Raw genomic sequence first — 17,115 nt, 5'->3', positions numbered from 1 at the left:
TATTTAAATGACTATAGGTGATAAAATTTCCAACTACTGGATCACATCCTTAATTTCCTGTGCAAACCACCCCCTCTCCCCCCAAGTTTTAAACTGGGAACTTCTATTTATGGCTTTTAAAAAGCTCACAACACATCTCATGCCATGAAAACCATTTGCTATGCACCTCAAGCAATTCTATTAGTGGCAAAGCTATTGGCCCAGCCCTTGCCCCTTAGCAGGCACTCTAATTGGAGGAAGCCCACCTCCCACCAGACAGTGACTCTCCAGACAGGAAGGGAAAGCCCGTTCCATTTACCCAGAGCAGCTCTGATTCTCTCCATGTGCCCAAAACCAAGCAAATGTGCACTCTGAAAATGAACACAGCCAGAAAGGAAACATCCCACAGGGTGAATCAATGCCCAGCGAAGGATAATGGGATTCCTGTTCAGGCAGCTGTGCCCTCCCCCTCCCACTAGCACCTGTCAGAGAGAGCAGTCAGGGTTGGTCACTGGGCAGCTCTCCTTACAGCTCAATTCGCAGGATGATCATTAGCAGAGCCAACACCATGGCACCCCACACCGACAATTCGTGTCCTTTCCTCCTTAAATGCAGACAAACAATTCCTCTCCCCCATAGCTGGCACAGACCTTGTTACGCTCTCTGTTTCACTTCTGTGTTGCCTCTTGCACAGTGTGTAAGACGAGATCTACTTGAAGGTAAACATCATGCTAGTCAAGTTAATTTCAAGACAAGCTCTGCTCTGAGGCTCAGAACGCATTTAAGCTGGCATGACCCACTTAGAGGTTACCACAGGATGAAAATTATACTCCACTGATGATGTCAGCTTTTGAATGATCACTCTGGAACATTTTAAAATAACGATTTCCTGGGGCGGGTGGGGGGAACTGATGGTCCTACCTGGCAAAAATGTTCTCTGCTTGTCTTTCTTTCAACTCCTTCCCTGCTTCACTTATTTCTTCTTTCCTCGATCTTCCTTTTTTCCCCCCACCCTCTCCCTTCATTCCAAGGTTAAAGTGAACAGTCGCTGAAAGTAAAACCACACATTTCAAATATCAATATTCATCTTGTAGAGAGGTGGGAAAAATTTTAAAAGGTGCTTCTGGTTATCAACCCAGTGCCACCAGTAAACTCTGACTCCTGTCGAACCTGTACGTCACAGCAGAACTGTCCCATTGGATTTCGTTCCAAGACGATAGATCAGGGTGGAGGCATTATGGACATCCAAACCATGTATTTTCTGATTAGCAACTGAATGCTTTCCCCACTATGCCATGGACACTGCCTTACTCCAGCCCAGGAGTTCAAGGTGAACACGTGGGCATGTGAAGCCCCAGAGACAGAGGCTAGAGTCAGGCCTGGCACTGCCCACGTGCCCCCCTGGGGCAAACTACCACAGTGAAGGGCAGATACTTCCCTCCAAAAGGCAGAAGAGAAAAGTGGGTGGGTGGGAGGGTGACACCGTGGGAGAAACAGGGTGAGCTATTGGGAAGCTTGTTAAATTGTTGAAATTGGTGAATACAGAAATGGTGGCCTGGTATGCAAACTCCCACCTAATTCATAATAAAGAATTAAAGACACACATGTGTATGGTACACATCTATGAATTCTAAAATCTTCCTGAGATTCATAGTGAACTGGAATTATTCTTTTTGCTGTTGTTGCTAGGATATCCACAGCCTACCATACCACCTGGCCATTTTCTACAGCACCAATGCAGTCACGTGGACTGGATCCTGGGAGCGCTCTGACCATTCTCACGCTTTCCGACCCGCCCCTCCTGATGGACAGGAGCTCGCTACCTCGTACCTCTCCCGGGATGCTTCCAGTTGCTGCTCTTCCTTTCCCGCCACGGAGCTCCGTGAGCAGCCACGCTCTAGCAGGTAAGCTAAACTGCTGCTGGGTTCGTAGGCAACTTCAGGAAATCGTTTGGTTTAATGCCGAGAGAGAAGCGCATGGCAGTCAATCAGGGGCTTCTTCCAGCCTGGAGGGCGCTGGGAAGGCTAGAAGTCAGGAGAGCTTGACATTCTTCTCTGCATGTTCTCTCTGTGGGTCACAGTCCTCATCTAGAAAGTTCTATGGGAATTCCAGTAACGGGAGCTGCGCACCATTCCGTTTTTCTGGTCTGCAGGCCCAGGAGGCGCTTGCGCACAGAGTGAGGGAGGCGTCACTACCCAGCCCGACGGCTCCTGCTCCAGATGGATGCTCTCTCTCTGGTCCAGGCTCCAGGATGGAGAGCAATCCTCGAACCTCGGGTGGTGTGCGTAGTGAATTAGAGGGCAGAACAGAAGCACTAATGTGGTGCGCAGCCCAAGAACTGGGACGGCAAAGAAAGAATGGAATTGTGACTTTGATCCACGTGGTGTATATTGTATCCACCAGAAAGGCGAAAATGATTCTGGGCTGATCCCGTGCTCCTTGGCATCTTTGGCAATGGTAGTGTCTAATAGACTGTCTCCCACGTAACATTATGTACATGTGGATCTTAAAAATTAGTGACATCCCAGTCTTGGGGAAAGCAAAGCCACTTAATAACGAAGATAAATCCAGAAACAATAGAGACGTTTTCCATGATACTTAACTTTAAAATTGTGCCATCCCCCGTGTATTCCCTTCTTCGATCCCTTCCTTAAGCGAGCTCAATGCCACAAGCTCTCGCCCTCTGAGGACGTGTCCGCGCGTCCCCATGGAGGAAAGAGGGGAAGACGGGTGAGGGCTGCTGTTTACGTAAATGCTGGTAATTTCTGAAGAACTCTGGGGGCCATAGAATTAAAACAAATTCTCAAATCTGCTACCGACAAATTGTCTGAGTAAGGAGCCCTGGTGGAATAGTGGGTTACGTGTTGAGCCACGACCCCGAGGTCGGTGGTTCTAACCCACGAATGAATCTGAGAGAGAAAATTGAAGCTTTCTGCTCCTGTAAGGGTTTCAGAAAAATAAATAAGCTCACTTTCATCATGTCCATTCAGACAACCTCAGAGAGCCACAGGGTGGTTCTACTGTGCCATGGGGTTGCTACGAGTTAGAATGAATTGGCTATGAGTTTGATAAGCTCCAAATAAATAGCCCCGATGGTTAATGGTTTACTCTGAAATATCTGAGTGTTTTACTTCACTACTATAGTATATCTATATATACATTGTACTAAGTATAAGTTTTTAAAAAGGATAAAAAATGAATTGCCTATTATTGCCACCTATAACTTTTGGTAAATGTATTTCAGCTGTGTGTTTTCTTATATAACTTGAACTAACTGAAAATGTTAATGCTAAAACCATTTTGACATACACCATAGCAATTCCGTAAGTTCAACCTAAGTTGTGGACTAAATTATGAAAATGGGACTACAGTGGACCCAGCATTTGTATCCTTTGAACCACATGTCATCAGTCCTTTTCCTGATCATAAAATTTTAATGGTTTAAAGTAAGTTGAATATAATTATATCCAATGACTTATTTTCCATTATGGGGGTATGAGATAAATGCTTAATTATAGCACATTATTAAAGAACATTTAAAAAATCTTTTATATTCTAATACTGTGAAAAACATACACATCTCAAGTTTTTCTATTCATGCCTTTTATAGTTTGAGGTCAAAAGTGAAAGATTTGCTCACTAAAATGTAAACAAATATAATCATTTAGTATTTTATAAATTAAGTTCTATTTTCTGAATAATGCCTGAAATTCAAACACTGTTAGTAAGTGTACTTGACCCTGATCTTCCACAAAATTAGTTCTTACAATCTACAGCTTGCACTGCTTAAATATTTACCTTCCACCATCACAAAGATACATAACGCAGTCTATTTGTTTAAATATTCTTCCAGATTTAAATAATGTCCTTTCACTCTGGGACACCTACACTGCCATAGATTCAGGGCAATACTGTGTTACTCCTTGTGGTACTGGTGAATCCGTAAATCAAACCTTACACACACACACGCAGATACACACACATGCACACACACCCCACTGCCCGCCACACACACGCACATGCACCAACTACCTTGATATAATGATGATAAAACTGAAAGAAAAGGGTACCGGGTTACAAAAACTTAAAAATACGCAGTGAGAAGATATATTCGCCCAGAAAATCTTTCTGAGACCATTAATTTGAACGTCTGAACTCGAGCAAAGTGCTTCATTTTTATTAAGGCAGGAGTTTCAGCAGGTTACTATGGGAGGTGGTATTTTGCAAATGGAATACATCTCAGTTTTCCCCGAGAAAATCTTAGCTAGAGATGAATCACGAGTTATCCATATGCCTTGCCATACTTCAGCAAGCACGTGACAGAGAAAGTAACGTAGAGGCTCCCCCACAAGTACCACGCGAAGCTGCATCTCTATCATCCTGATCTAGCGTGCAAATGGTGGCAATGGGAACTGCAATGGTAGATTTTAATTTTTTGAAATGTCTATATCTTTAAAATGCTTAGATGGAAGACGAAGTTATTGCAAGAAGTTTCAGTTGCAAGGAAAAATAGGGACTAACGATACTGGAAAAGAAGAAATTATTTTCCCTCAGATATCATCTATATTTACATTTGAATGGAAAGTGCTCATTTGCTGGGTTAAATTCACCTTAAAGAGTGAGAAGAGGTGGAACCAAGAATCCAAATAGCCTGAAAGATCTGTAGCAAGTGCAATTGTTTCCTTTTTCTGTGAAAGGAGCATTCCTGATTTTCCACTTTTCAGGAAAATTTCCTGTTAAAAACTATGGAGGCTTGTTTCAGTACTTTTCTATGTCTTACCCAGTGGTAGGAGGAAGTTCAGTTTGTTGAAAATAGAAGGCAGTGACTGACAGAGAATTATCATAGTTTGCACTTTGATAATATGATCTTGCATTTGAAATTTCAAGGACGATTTAAAAATTACAACTTGAATCCCTTTCATTTCTTTTTGAGGGAATCTGGAGCCTACCCCACAAGCACGACAGTAAGTTAGTTGCAAAATCAATACTACTAGCGATATGTCCAGGGTCTTCCTTGAAAGCCACTAAATCATGCTCCCTGTACATCAGACCAAGCGCCGAGATTGCATTCTGAGGGCTGGGCCCCTTTCAGACCAGCACATACATTAACCTACTGCAAGCACATGGAAGTCATTGTTGGTCCTGGGAAAGCCCTTTGTTGTCCCTGAGATGACTGATCACATATTCAAGGCTGGAGATTAACCAGATCCAAAGATGGAGCGGTCTCCGCCTTTGGCCATCCTTGCAAAGGAGTAATAAGCTGGGGTGCTGGAAACCGCCCCTCCCACGTGTCCAAATGCCTTTCCTAGCCACTCTCTGTGAATGCTCAGCGCTCCTTACATTTCAGAATGCCAGAGGCCGCATGTGTGGACAGGAAAAAATGTCTTCAGAAAGACAAAGCATTGCGTTTCAGGACGAACAATCCTGGGAATAAGTGACAGCGCTCAAAGTCAACATTTGTGTTCCCCTTGCCCGTGCTAGTAGTTTCGGAAGGCCTTCACAGGCTCAGGAAGGACTCTGGTCCTCAGCAGTGTTCCAACGCACTGGGGGAAATGTTCGCCGGCACTCACACGGAAATCTTGTTGATTGCTGGAATTCAGAGCGTGCGTCAGTCAGGTCCACGTCCTCGTCAGTTGACACACGATTGAGTCCATCCCCAGCGCTCCGCCAATGCATCACATTACGTAAGTGCAGAGTCCCATATTCTGGCGGTGCGCCTTTCTCCCGCAGAAGGCTGGCGAGTTTGAACTGCGGATCTTTCAGTCGGCCTCTGAGCACTTAACTGCATCCCCCCAGGAGCCTCCTTGTCCCAGAGGCCAGTTTTTCGCAGAGAACTCTTACTGGCACATGATCCCATTTAGTTAGAGATTGACCTGGCTGCGCTCTTGCTCTGTGAGGATGGAGGTCATGTGGCGGCGCATAGAGCTGAAAACATGTACTCTCTGGCTTTTTACACACACACACACACACACACACACACACTTCAGTGTCCCTGATTTCTGCACATTAAATTGGTTTTTAGTTTTATGGACATGGAATTCACATACCGTACATCTCAATGGTTTAAGTGGATGGAAAAGAGTCGAGCCATCATCACCGCATTCAATTGGAGAACATTTTCTTCATTCTTGTATTCATGCTGCTGGTGCTGGCGCTGGTGCTGGTGCTGGTGCTGGTGCTGGTGCTGGTCTGGTGCTGGCGGTGGTAGTTAGGTGCCATCTGGCCGGTTGCACCTCGTAGCCACTCTCTGTACAACAGGACAAAACGCTGCCGGTCCTGCGCCGTCTTCACACGCATTTTCCCGATTGGCCACCGTGCCAGGCTGCCCCCTGAAGGGCCTTGCTCTCTTTCAGTGTGCCTCACCTCACCAGGCATGAGGGCCTTCTCCTGGGCCCGGTCTCTCCTGACACCATGTCTCAAGTCTGTGAGCTGAAGTCTTGCCGTCCTTGGCTCTGAGGGGCATTCAGGCTGCGTTCTTCCCAGACAGCTCGCTGGCTTGGTCTTTGGCGGTCCGCGGCACTTGCGATGCTCCTCTCCAACGCCGCGTGCAAATGCATGTTTTCTGGCAGCCTCCCCTGTTCCGTGCGCAGCGTTTTAATGCAGTCGCGGCGGCAGGAAAGACCGTGGCTTGCTCAGGCGCACCTTAGGCCTCAAAGTAGCACTGTTGCTTTTCAACCCTCGAAGGAGGTCTTGGGTAGCAGCTTCACAATGGTCATTTGGTCTCTGGAACGCTGCTTCTGTGACATGGCTTGCAGATCCAAGCAAGTTGAAATTCTTGACAACTTCAGTCTGTTCTCCATGTATCAAGGAGCTACCTGTTGTTCTAGGTGGGAAGAGTTCCATTTTCTTTAGATGGAGCTTGAATCCATACTGAAGCCTGCAGTTCTTGATCTTCGTCAGCAAATGTTTCAAGTCCTCGCTTGAGTAAGCAAGGGTGTGGTGTGTTGTCTGCGCATGACAGACGCTTAATAAGTGCTCCCCGAATCCTGAGCCTGCGTGCTTCTTTATATAACCCAGTCCTTCTGAGATTTGGTCAATGTGCAGATTGAATAAGGGCACACATTTGTCCTGATTTTAACCATGTAGCATTCACTATTATTAGTTCTACATTTCCCCCTAACCCCCTCTGCCATAAATCTAACAAATTATTAATCCAGTTATCATCTCTGTAGATTGAACCTATGCTTGATTTCATATAAACAAAAATATACAACCCCCCCCCCAACAAAATTACAAAATAAAACATAGAAAGACCCAATAAAGAAGAAAGCAGAAAGCAATTTAAAAAACTAGAACACATTTTTTAAAAGTCAAAAGGGAGAAAAATTGCCAAGTGTTCAATTTTAACCCCACTATATCAGCCTCTGTCCACTTCCCAAAGCACCCTTCCTGATAGCAAGCCTGCTCACATTCACTCCTATTCTCTTGGCCACTGCTCAGAAAAGATTCTCCAGGGGCTTCCACCATGTGAGGATGCTGACTGGTCCTTGATTTTACCCAGGAAATGGGCTTACCAAAGAACACCCTAGAAAATTACAGGAAGAGATTAATGGTCGATTCTTCCGAGCCTACTCAGGACTAGCAACCGTCTTAAAATCGCCCTTCCGGAATCCAGTCACCCTCCTCTACTCACCTACATCCAGTGAGTGCTCAGCTGTCCTTGAGATGAGTATCCAACACCAGCGTTTCCTCGAATGGGGACGGAGGACAGCAGGCAGGGGTTGTCCCAGCCAACCTCTCGTGCATATGGTTTTCACAAAATCCCTGAACTGTGGTTGTGGAAACGGCTTGAGTGACACCTCACAAGGCGTTCCATTACAGCCCTGAAGACTTAGGTCCACGTTTCCCTCTGGTGGGTAGAAATCTGCTTCACCATCTTTGCCATCTACAAATCAATTTGGTAAAGAGAGGAAAACAGTCATCCCAAATGCGTGGACCAGTCCCCACTCACTTTGCCAGGTTAAATAGCCACGTTCTTTCAACTGAGATGCACAGGCCACAGCTTTGACACTTCACACTCTTGGGAATCATCTTTCAGTCACAATTCAAGTTTCTTTCTATTACATTGTGAGAGCCATTCTGTCTCTGCTTCCTTTCCTCCTCGCCTCCTCCTTCTTCTCTCCATTTCTGTGTAGACACCTTGAAGTGCTCTCCCAAAGTGGAAATACTGAGGAGGGAAGTGACCCCAAACCTAACAAGCCCAGAAAGCACGTTGCTTTGTCATCGCTGCTACTGTCAGCCTTGCCAGTTCTTTACAGCCACATCTCAGTCTGACACTGAACTAACGGGCTTACAATGGGTTATGTTTTATGACTCATGCAAGCAACATCGGACAAGAGCTCAAAGACTCAAGCCTTGTCTGCTGTTAGGTATCATTAAGTCAGTTTCAATATCTGGGAACCCCACGTACAACAGAGTAAACCACCGCCCAGTCTTGCACCGTGCTCGCCATCCTCGTTCCGGTTGACCCTCTCGTTGGACTCATGATGTCAGGCCATCCCCCCAACAGTCTTCCTCTTCTGGCTGATGCGCTGCTTTACCTAACACGATGTCCTTTCCCAGGCACTGCTCTCTGCTAATAGCCTCTATCACTATCCTCGCTGCCGAGGAGCACTTTGTTTGGACTTCTCCCAAGACAGACTTTTTGACAGTCCACGGTGCTTTCAGTAATCTTCACCAGCACTAAAATTCACATGCGCCAGTGCTCCATCCGTCCTTGCTGGTGGTCCAACTCTCACCTGAGCAACTGAAAAGACCGTGGGGTATGTCAGGTGCACCCCAGCCTTCAAGGTAGCCTCCTGCTTGTCCACACCTTAAAGAAGTCTTGTCACCAGATTCACCAAATGCAATTTGACTTTGTGTGTGTGTCTGTGACTTTTGACTTTCTAATGGTTGTATCCATTAGCCTTGATTTTTGATCCAAGCAAAATGAAATTCTTGGCAACTTCAATCTTTTACCCATTTGTCATGATTTTGTTTGTTGATCCAGAGGTGAAGACCTTGGTTCTCTTTAGATCGAGTTGTAATCCATATAGAAGGCTGAAGTCCTGATTTTCATCCAGTGCTTCAAGGCCCCTTTGCTTACAAAGACCGTTTCTGTCATCTGTATAGTTAAGTTCCTAATGTCTCCCTCCTATCCTGATGCCAAGTTCTTCTTCATATGGTTCCCACCTCAGACCAGCTGAGCAGCATGCAGATTGAATAAGAGTAGTAAGAGGACGTTGCCCTGATGTAGTTATTCCCTGTTTTCGAGCCATGCAGTTCTGTTCCAGTGACTGACTCTATTTTACTCCAGACACAGGCTCTAAATGAGCACAAGGAAGTGTTCTGGAATTCTCACTTTTCTCAGTCGTATCCATCGCATGTTATGATGCACACAGGTAAACGCTTTTGTGTGGTTAATAACACACAAGTCAACTTGTTCTGGCATTCTTTTCTTTGCGCCAAGATCCATCTGACATAATCAATATCATTTCTTTCATGTTCCTCCAAACCCAGATCGAATTTCTGGAGCTTCCTGTCAGTGTACTGCTAAAACTCTTGTTGAATGATCTTCAGCAAAATGTTACTTGCATGTGATATTAATGATATTTCTCAATGATTTCCTCATTCTGTTTGTAGCTGTCTTCCAAATTTCCTGAGCAAGTGCTTCCAGAGCTTCCAAAGCCTGTTGAAACATTACACCTGGTCCTTCGTCAATTCTCCCAGCTTGTTTTTCACCAAAGTCGTCAGTGAAGCTTGGACTTTTCCTTCGGTATAATTGATTCTTGACCATATGCTACCTCTTGAAATGGTCGAATGTTACTATTTTTGTGGTAACTCTATGTATTCTTTCCAACCTTTTTTATGCTCCCTGCACAACTCAATATTCCCCCCATAATATCCTTATATATTGCAAAACTTGGCTTGAGTGATTTTTCAGTTCTTAATAGCTCAGGGAACTTATGTAATTGATGTGGGGACTCTGCATCCTCCATCTGGAGTTATGGAATGTCTTGACAAGCAAAGGGATCCTTTAGGCTCTTTTTCGGGGAAAAAAATGTGCATCCACTTTCTATGAATCAAGGAAGGTAGAGATAAGAAGGAGGCAGGAGGCAGACCAGTAAGAGCCCTGCGTTTCCTGCCAACCATGTTTTAAAGGTATTGGGGGCCTCAGAAAACTGTGAAACAGGAGAGTGATGGTACAATATTTTGGCTTAAAAAATAGAGTTTCCATCTTTGTAGAGAATGGTGTATAGGGGGCATGTTGGGTGAAAGCCGGGTTTGGGGATGGGGAAGGAGGGATGAAAAGACAGAGAAAGGGAACTCTTATGAGATCAGTTTTAGAACCAATGCTACTCAAAGTGTGGTCCAGGAACCAGCAGCACCAGCCTCACGAGGTGCTTCTTAGAAATGCTGTATCCCAAGCCCCACCCATACCTTCCCAACCGAGACCGCACTTTCATCAGCCCCGCAGTGGTTTGTGCTCTGAGCAGAAACTCCTGGCTAAATGTTAGTTTAGAGTTGGCGTGAATTCGCGGTGCTAAGGCTAGGCCAAGTGATGCCACCGCAAAGGAAAAGGGGACAAAAGACGTGAGCCTTGCATTCCAGAAGTCACACCAGGTCATGGCCTGTGTGAGACACGCAGCAGAGGACAGATGCAGCAAATGGCAACTCTCTAACTTGGAACCTGGGGAAGATGGTGTCTCTCCGGGGCTACGTCAGGGAATGTGGGAGGACAGGTAGTTTTGAAGGAGATTATCAGACTCTCTTTGTAATTTATTAAGTACAAGTGTCTGTCACACTCTGCTTCGTCACACACAATGAGAATTTGCAAATTTAAGTTTATAACTCAGAAAGTAAGTTCTGGATACAAGTACGGTTTGGAAATCAATGTGTAGAGATAGTACCTGAATTTGCAAAAGATGACGATGGTGTTCAAAACATAAACACAAGTAGTTAGGATAGGACAAAGGTAATAAGAAATGTGCAACCAATCATCAGGAGGGCCCAGGAAGTGAGTTGACTCAAAACCGTATCATCACTGGGGCAGACACGGTACACTGACTTCTTTGTCCACTGCTCCTTCTTTCTCTCCCAAGGGGAGGCCCTGGCGGCAGAGGGCGCTGCATGCGGTGCGGTGAACCACAGGTCAGTAATGCAAACTCGCCAGCAGTTCTTAGGAAGAAAGGAGATTTTTATGCCCCTGGTAAGACGGATAGGACAGGCCTGCGCTGTGCCACAGGGCCACCGTGAGTGAGAATCCGCACACTGCAGTGAGGCGGTGTCTCAGGTGAGAGGACCCTTGGTTGTAGCTCAGCCCCTGGTTTCTCTGCTTGAGATCCTGGCCCGTCTTTAGTTAAACGTGGCCGCATGAGTAAATTCTGCCTCATGGCAAACAAATGGGAGTTCTGTTTAGATTGAATTGTGTTCCCTAGAAACAGTGCAATGAAGAGTGTGCCCCTCCCCTGTACCGTGCTTGTAAATAGAGATCCTCCTCTTCCGTCATATTAAAGCAGCTGTGCTGAGTAAGTAAGAATCGTAACCCTAATCCTTTCTGAGGAGTGTCATTTAAAAGGGGCAAACAGACACACACGCACGCGCACATGCAGCGTGCAGAGAAGAGGCCACGCCAGGAAACTTTCACAGACCAAGGAGTGCCAAGGACTTCCCAGGGCCGCCGAGAAGGGAAGACGAATCTCCCTGTTGGATTGGGAGTTGCCAGCCTGCAACACTGAGACGATACCTTCCTGTTCATTGTGACTACGCATTTGTGGCATCTTGGGGATGGCAGCTCCAGCAAACCAAGACAAACGGTGTTCTCTGTTTTCATCTATTCCCGCTGCCATGCATCAAGACTGACTCACAGCAACCTCCTCTGGGTCTCTGAGGCTAGACCTGTTTAGGGGAGTAGAAAGCCCAGTCCAGCCTTTCTCTAGTGGAGCTGCCAGTGATTCTGAACTGCCGACCAAGCAGACAAAGCCCAACATTAACCACTGCGTCAGCAGGGTTCCACTGTATGGGCGTTTCTCCTCGCCATCCCTTTCCCTGCTCCCTACAGCAGAGATGTGCTGATGGGAACTGGAGCAGTGACCACAGAGCAGGTCCTCCAGACAATGTGGAGTCTGGCAAGGCCACCGTGTCTGCTGTGGACTTCCAAGGTCTAAACATTTGCAACTGGTAAAAATAAAGTTTAATTTCATGTAAGGCACGTTGTCTGACTATTTTAATTATAATAGCTTGAACTCGAACCTGGTGGATGGATTAGTGAACTAAAAATAAGAAAATACCAAACGTATTAAGATAAAAACTAAATATAGAGTTTCAAAGAGGGAGTGGGGTCAACCTTGGTGAAAGCTTCAGCAGACAAGTTAAATGAAGATCAGACATCTTCCAGTTTGGAAAATAGGAGAACCGTGGCTCCCTGTGTCGGACAGATGCAGTGAGGCCACCATGCGACACAGCACAGTGGATGCACAGGGAGAAAGAGAGGACAATGTATTTGGGAAGCTTTATCAGGTGCTTTCAAGGAAGAACATGAGTGAGCTAGGTTCTGCCTTGAAGCAAAATCTTGCTAAAATAAGTGATTTTTGTGGGAAAGAGAAGAATAAAGATAAAAGGGTAAAGGGGTGGAGTCTAGCCTGTCAATCACATCACAGCCTGATGATGCCTCCTTGTGGGCGTGGCCTTCTCATGAGGATTCTGGGAACTTCTCTCTCTCTTGATTCCGCCATCAGAAGAGGCAGGCTTTTTTTTTCTCTCTCAACTTCGCCTTCCTTTTGACAAGCAACATGAAGTTACGCTGATGGCACCCAGAGCCCTGGAGATGTGTCCACTGCCACTGGATCCACAGGACTTCCCACCCACTGGCCTGGGATCTTCCTGCATTCAGCACCACTGCATGTGCTGCGTGAGCCTGAAGAGGGGTACATGGGCTAATATTGGACTTGAGGGCTAATATGAAACTTATGGACTTGATCTGGATTGGACTTGGCTGGGATGTTTTATTGATGCATAATTGTTTTTTGATAGAAAGCTCTCTCTCACACACATGAGTGTCTCTGGATTTGTTTCTCTGAGCAACCTGGTCTAACACAATTTCATTTGTTTAAAGGATAGTATATGCTTTAATAGAGTCCTGGTGGCTTTCTCATTGGGCTGCTAACTGCTAGGTTAGCTGTTCAAAACCCCTAGCCGTGCCACAGAGGAAAGAGTAGGCTTTTACGTTGGTAAAGGTCAGCAATGTAATAATACCACTTTCTCTGGGAGAAAGAGAGGACGTTCTACTCTCTGAAAGAGTTAGAGTCTCAGAAACACACGGGGGTAGTTCTACCCCATCTTCTGGGGTCACTGTGAGTTATCATGGACTCAGTGGCAGTGGGTATACTATAGATTTTAATGTGTTACAGGCTGTGAGGAAGAAGCCAGAGCAAAGCAAAAGGTGAAAGAAAGGAGACATAGAATAGTTTTAATCATTAGTGAAAGGACTTAGAGGTTGAAGTGTGAGATTGGAGGTCAAGAGATCAGGTGGAGGGGGAGCTTTGAACAAGAGATGCACATACAGTGGAGATGCGGATTCCAGGTACAGGGGCTCCTTACAGACCATAAAGCAGGTTGATAGGGTGGAATGAAATCCCGAATACAGCCAAGGTACTAATGCATTTGGCCAAAGAGCCAAAATCAAATGTTAAAGTTGCTATTGAGAGTCTAGGAAGACTGAGGAACATTCAGATACTCTCTGCCCGTCCTGTCTGGGCGCTGTGACCTGTTTCCAGGGCCACCAGGAGCAGCAGAGCAGACGCGAGCTGCCTTTAGAGATGCTGCATCCCTATTGGCCAGAATCACAGTTGCTTCCTAATTGGATGTTAGCTTATAAACCAGCCCAGGGTTTCATGCTCATGTCCATACCAACGTGGAGGGAGCATCAGATGTCATCAGAGGTGCAAAGCCTGGAAATGGAGAGAACAATGGCACTCTCAGAGAGGAAGGGCATTTTGGTGTTGGCACTGACTCGCTGTTTACGCTAGAGCTCATTCAGGAAACCTTCAATGATTTGTACAGAAAGCAAAACCAAGAAGTTACTTTATCAAAATGTGCAAATTTAACCTCCAGAGATTTGGGGAGAGGGCGATGAGAGCAGTTCTGAAATTGCAAGTCGCAGGGAGGTGCTTCATCCTTGGCAGTGGTGAGGACGCGCAAATTGAAAAGTACGTAGTGACAGTTGGTGGCAGAAATGCTAGAGAAAAGGAAGCCTGCCAGGTACCAACCCATTCACGACGAGGCCGCTCAGATGCATGGCAGACTCCACTCACTCCGCACACGTTAGTGCTGCTGCTGCTGCTGCTGCTGCTGCTGCTGCTGCTGCTGCTGCTGCTGCTGCTGCTGCTGCTGCTGCTGCTGCTGCTGCAGGTGAGCGTGGCCGGGCGGCACTGGCTTCACTAGGGAATCTGGGTGACTTGGGCTACCTTCTTCCCGCCTTTCCCTCCGGAGCTGAAGAAACAGAAAGGCAAACAATAATTTGAAATACAAGGTAGCTTGAAAAGTGTTTCATTATGTGTTGTTTTGGAAGCCATATAAAATCTTCTGGTTTTAAATTAACAATGAAACATAAGGCAGCATTCATGTGACATGTCTTCAAGCATTATACTAATAACAAAGATCTATTGAGCCCCGATTTCAACTAAGAGAAAAGGCTGTCAGACTTCAAGATGATTTCTGGCTTTTTATAGTCACTCAACAAAATAATTACTTAATTGAAGTTATGATAAATGCTATAAAAGAAAAATATGGGGTTATATTAAAATATATAATGGAAAGGTCAAAGCAATCTAATGAAGGCATCTTCCCCAAGGAAATGAAAGTGTGAACTAGCATGTGAAGCTGAGAGTGGGCTACAGTGCTGTGGCCAGTAGGGAGGAGGACCGTGGCTAGGTCATATGTTTCAATAATATGGCCGTTGGAGAAAAAAGAAAAATGAGAAAAGGCTTCTTGACCACCCCACAATCTGTTGTTTCCTGGGTTACTCATTGCCTCTTTTTTCCAACCCTTCTGAGATCATTAAGTTTAATGGGCCAACCTGGCCAATAAACACATGTGGGGTTAATTGAAGGGTGGAGAGATAGATGGTTCCTTGAGCCTCGCCTTTCTGGTTCTCAGGTTCTCTTGCTCTCTGATGGTCGGACCAGGGTGCAGCTGTCTTAGCCAGTTCCCTGCTTCAGCTGGCAAGGCTCACTTCCTGCAAGACATCCTTGAGGAGAAGCCACATGGACCTACCCCGATGCAGCCCTGGGTGTTGGAGCAGCCGTGTGGAGACCCCTGCCAGCGCTGAGATGCTTACATGCTCACTGATTTGGCTTTCCTCCTGCAGTTGGTGTCATTGCATGTGTTTTGTGAGATTGAGGAGGACTTTGTAGATCAGTGTAGGACATATGGACTAATGTTGGACTTACGGGCTTGGACAGCACTGGGTTGGAATGCTTTCTTAATGTACACTTAACCTTCTTATAAAAGTCTCTCTCTTATATACATATGATTTTCTGTGCACTTGTTTCTCTAATGTACCCAGATTAACACACCTTCTCTTATAACATATACATCGGTTTGTGATGCATTTTTTTACTTTTCTGGATTCCTTTTAGAAATGTCCAAAGCCCATGACCTATCTCAACACATAGTGAATTCTCCATGCCTGGTTCTTAGATAACTCTTCATGAGGTAGCAAGCCTGCACGACTCCCACATAAATCAGTCATCCAGTCATCACCACAATCAGTTTCAGAACATTCCCTTCACTGTTGTACTTATAGTTATTAGCTCCTCACTCCCCTCCAGGCCGCCCAGGAGTCACTAATAGTCACTGCCTCTATAGAGCCACCTGGTACTAGATTTTGTATACCCTCCCCCCAAATTAGAGAACAAACAAAAACTAACAAGAATAACAAAGGCCAACAGATAGAAACCCCAATCAAAAAGAAAGCAGACAATATTGACAGCTAGCACACATTTAAATGGATCATAAGGGAGATCAAATGCTAGGGTGCTAAATTTTAAGCTAGCTGCGTGTGCAAGAATGCACTTCCCACTGAAGGCTGTGTGTTAGCAAGGCCATCCACACTGCTGATCCACGATCAGAAGGGATTCATCAGGGGCTTCATCCACGTGCATTTATCTTTCACTTCTTTAAAACTGAAAGTTTGTAAGTGGGTCAAATGGGACATCAAATTATGTTCTGTCATCGTCGATAACACAGTCATGACAAGGGAAGATCTTGGGCTAAGACAGCATGTTTAGAATGCTTTCTGTTTCCGGTTACTGATGTAGTCTTCTTAATGTTGCCAGGCAGACCCAGTAGGTTGTGACATATAAGGAGCCCATGTATAGAGCATGGAAGCTGCCTTGTCCGATCTCACATCCCCGATCTCATCTCCAGAAGCACTGCTATGTTGGTGTCCATTGGTGTAGCCGCTGTGTCTCTCCATCTCATTATGGGTCTTCCCCCTATTGGGTGCTGCTTCATCAAACACAATTCCTTCTTTAAGGACCCACCCTTTCCTGGGGACACATCCAAAGATGTGAGACAAAACCTTGCTATCCTTAATGACTAAGAAGCATGGGGTTTTACTTCTTCCAGGGAAAGTTGTTTGTTCTTCTGTCAATCCCCAATGGATATTTTCCCAAGACAACCGGAAGATATCAATCCGTTTGTTTTCCGTCTTCCTTGTCCTGCTTTTGCGTGCATGTGACTAGACAGAAAACACCCTGACTTGGGTTAATTTTCAGGATAACGCCTGCTTTTGAACACTTTGAAGAGACGTTTTGCAGCAGACAACTTGCCCAGTGGTACATGCCAGTTGATTTCTTGACTGCTGCTTTCATGGGTGATGGTTTTGGATAAAAGTAAAAGGACACCCATCATAATGTCCATTTTTCCTTCCCTCATCATGCTTATCTGTCGCGTTGTTTGGATTTTCTTTATGTTGGTGCGGTAAATGTGTTGGAATGACGTTGCACTTGTTCAGGAGTGGGGGAAGAATCAAATTTAATAGCAGTCTCTGTTCCTAGGAGAGCATGCTTAGCTATGATTCTACTCAGTGACCTTCTTTGCCAATTCTGACACCGATCTCCCTTCTCAAGGCATCCTTTGCACCTCTACTGAGAT

This window comes from Tenrec ecaudatus, chromosome 8 (assembly GCF_050624435.1).
Source record: "Tenrec ecaudatus isolate mTenEca1 chromosome 8, mTenEca1.hap1, whole genome shotgun sequence".
Lineage (NCBI taxonomy): Eukaryota > Metazoa > Chordata > Mammalia > Afrosoricida > Tenrecidae > Tenrec > Tenrec ecaudatus.
This window is presented reverse-complemented; position numbering follows the sequence as displayed.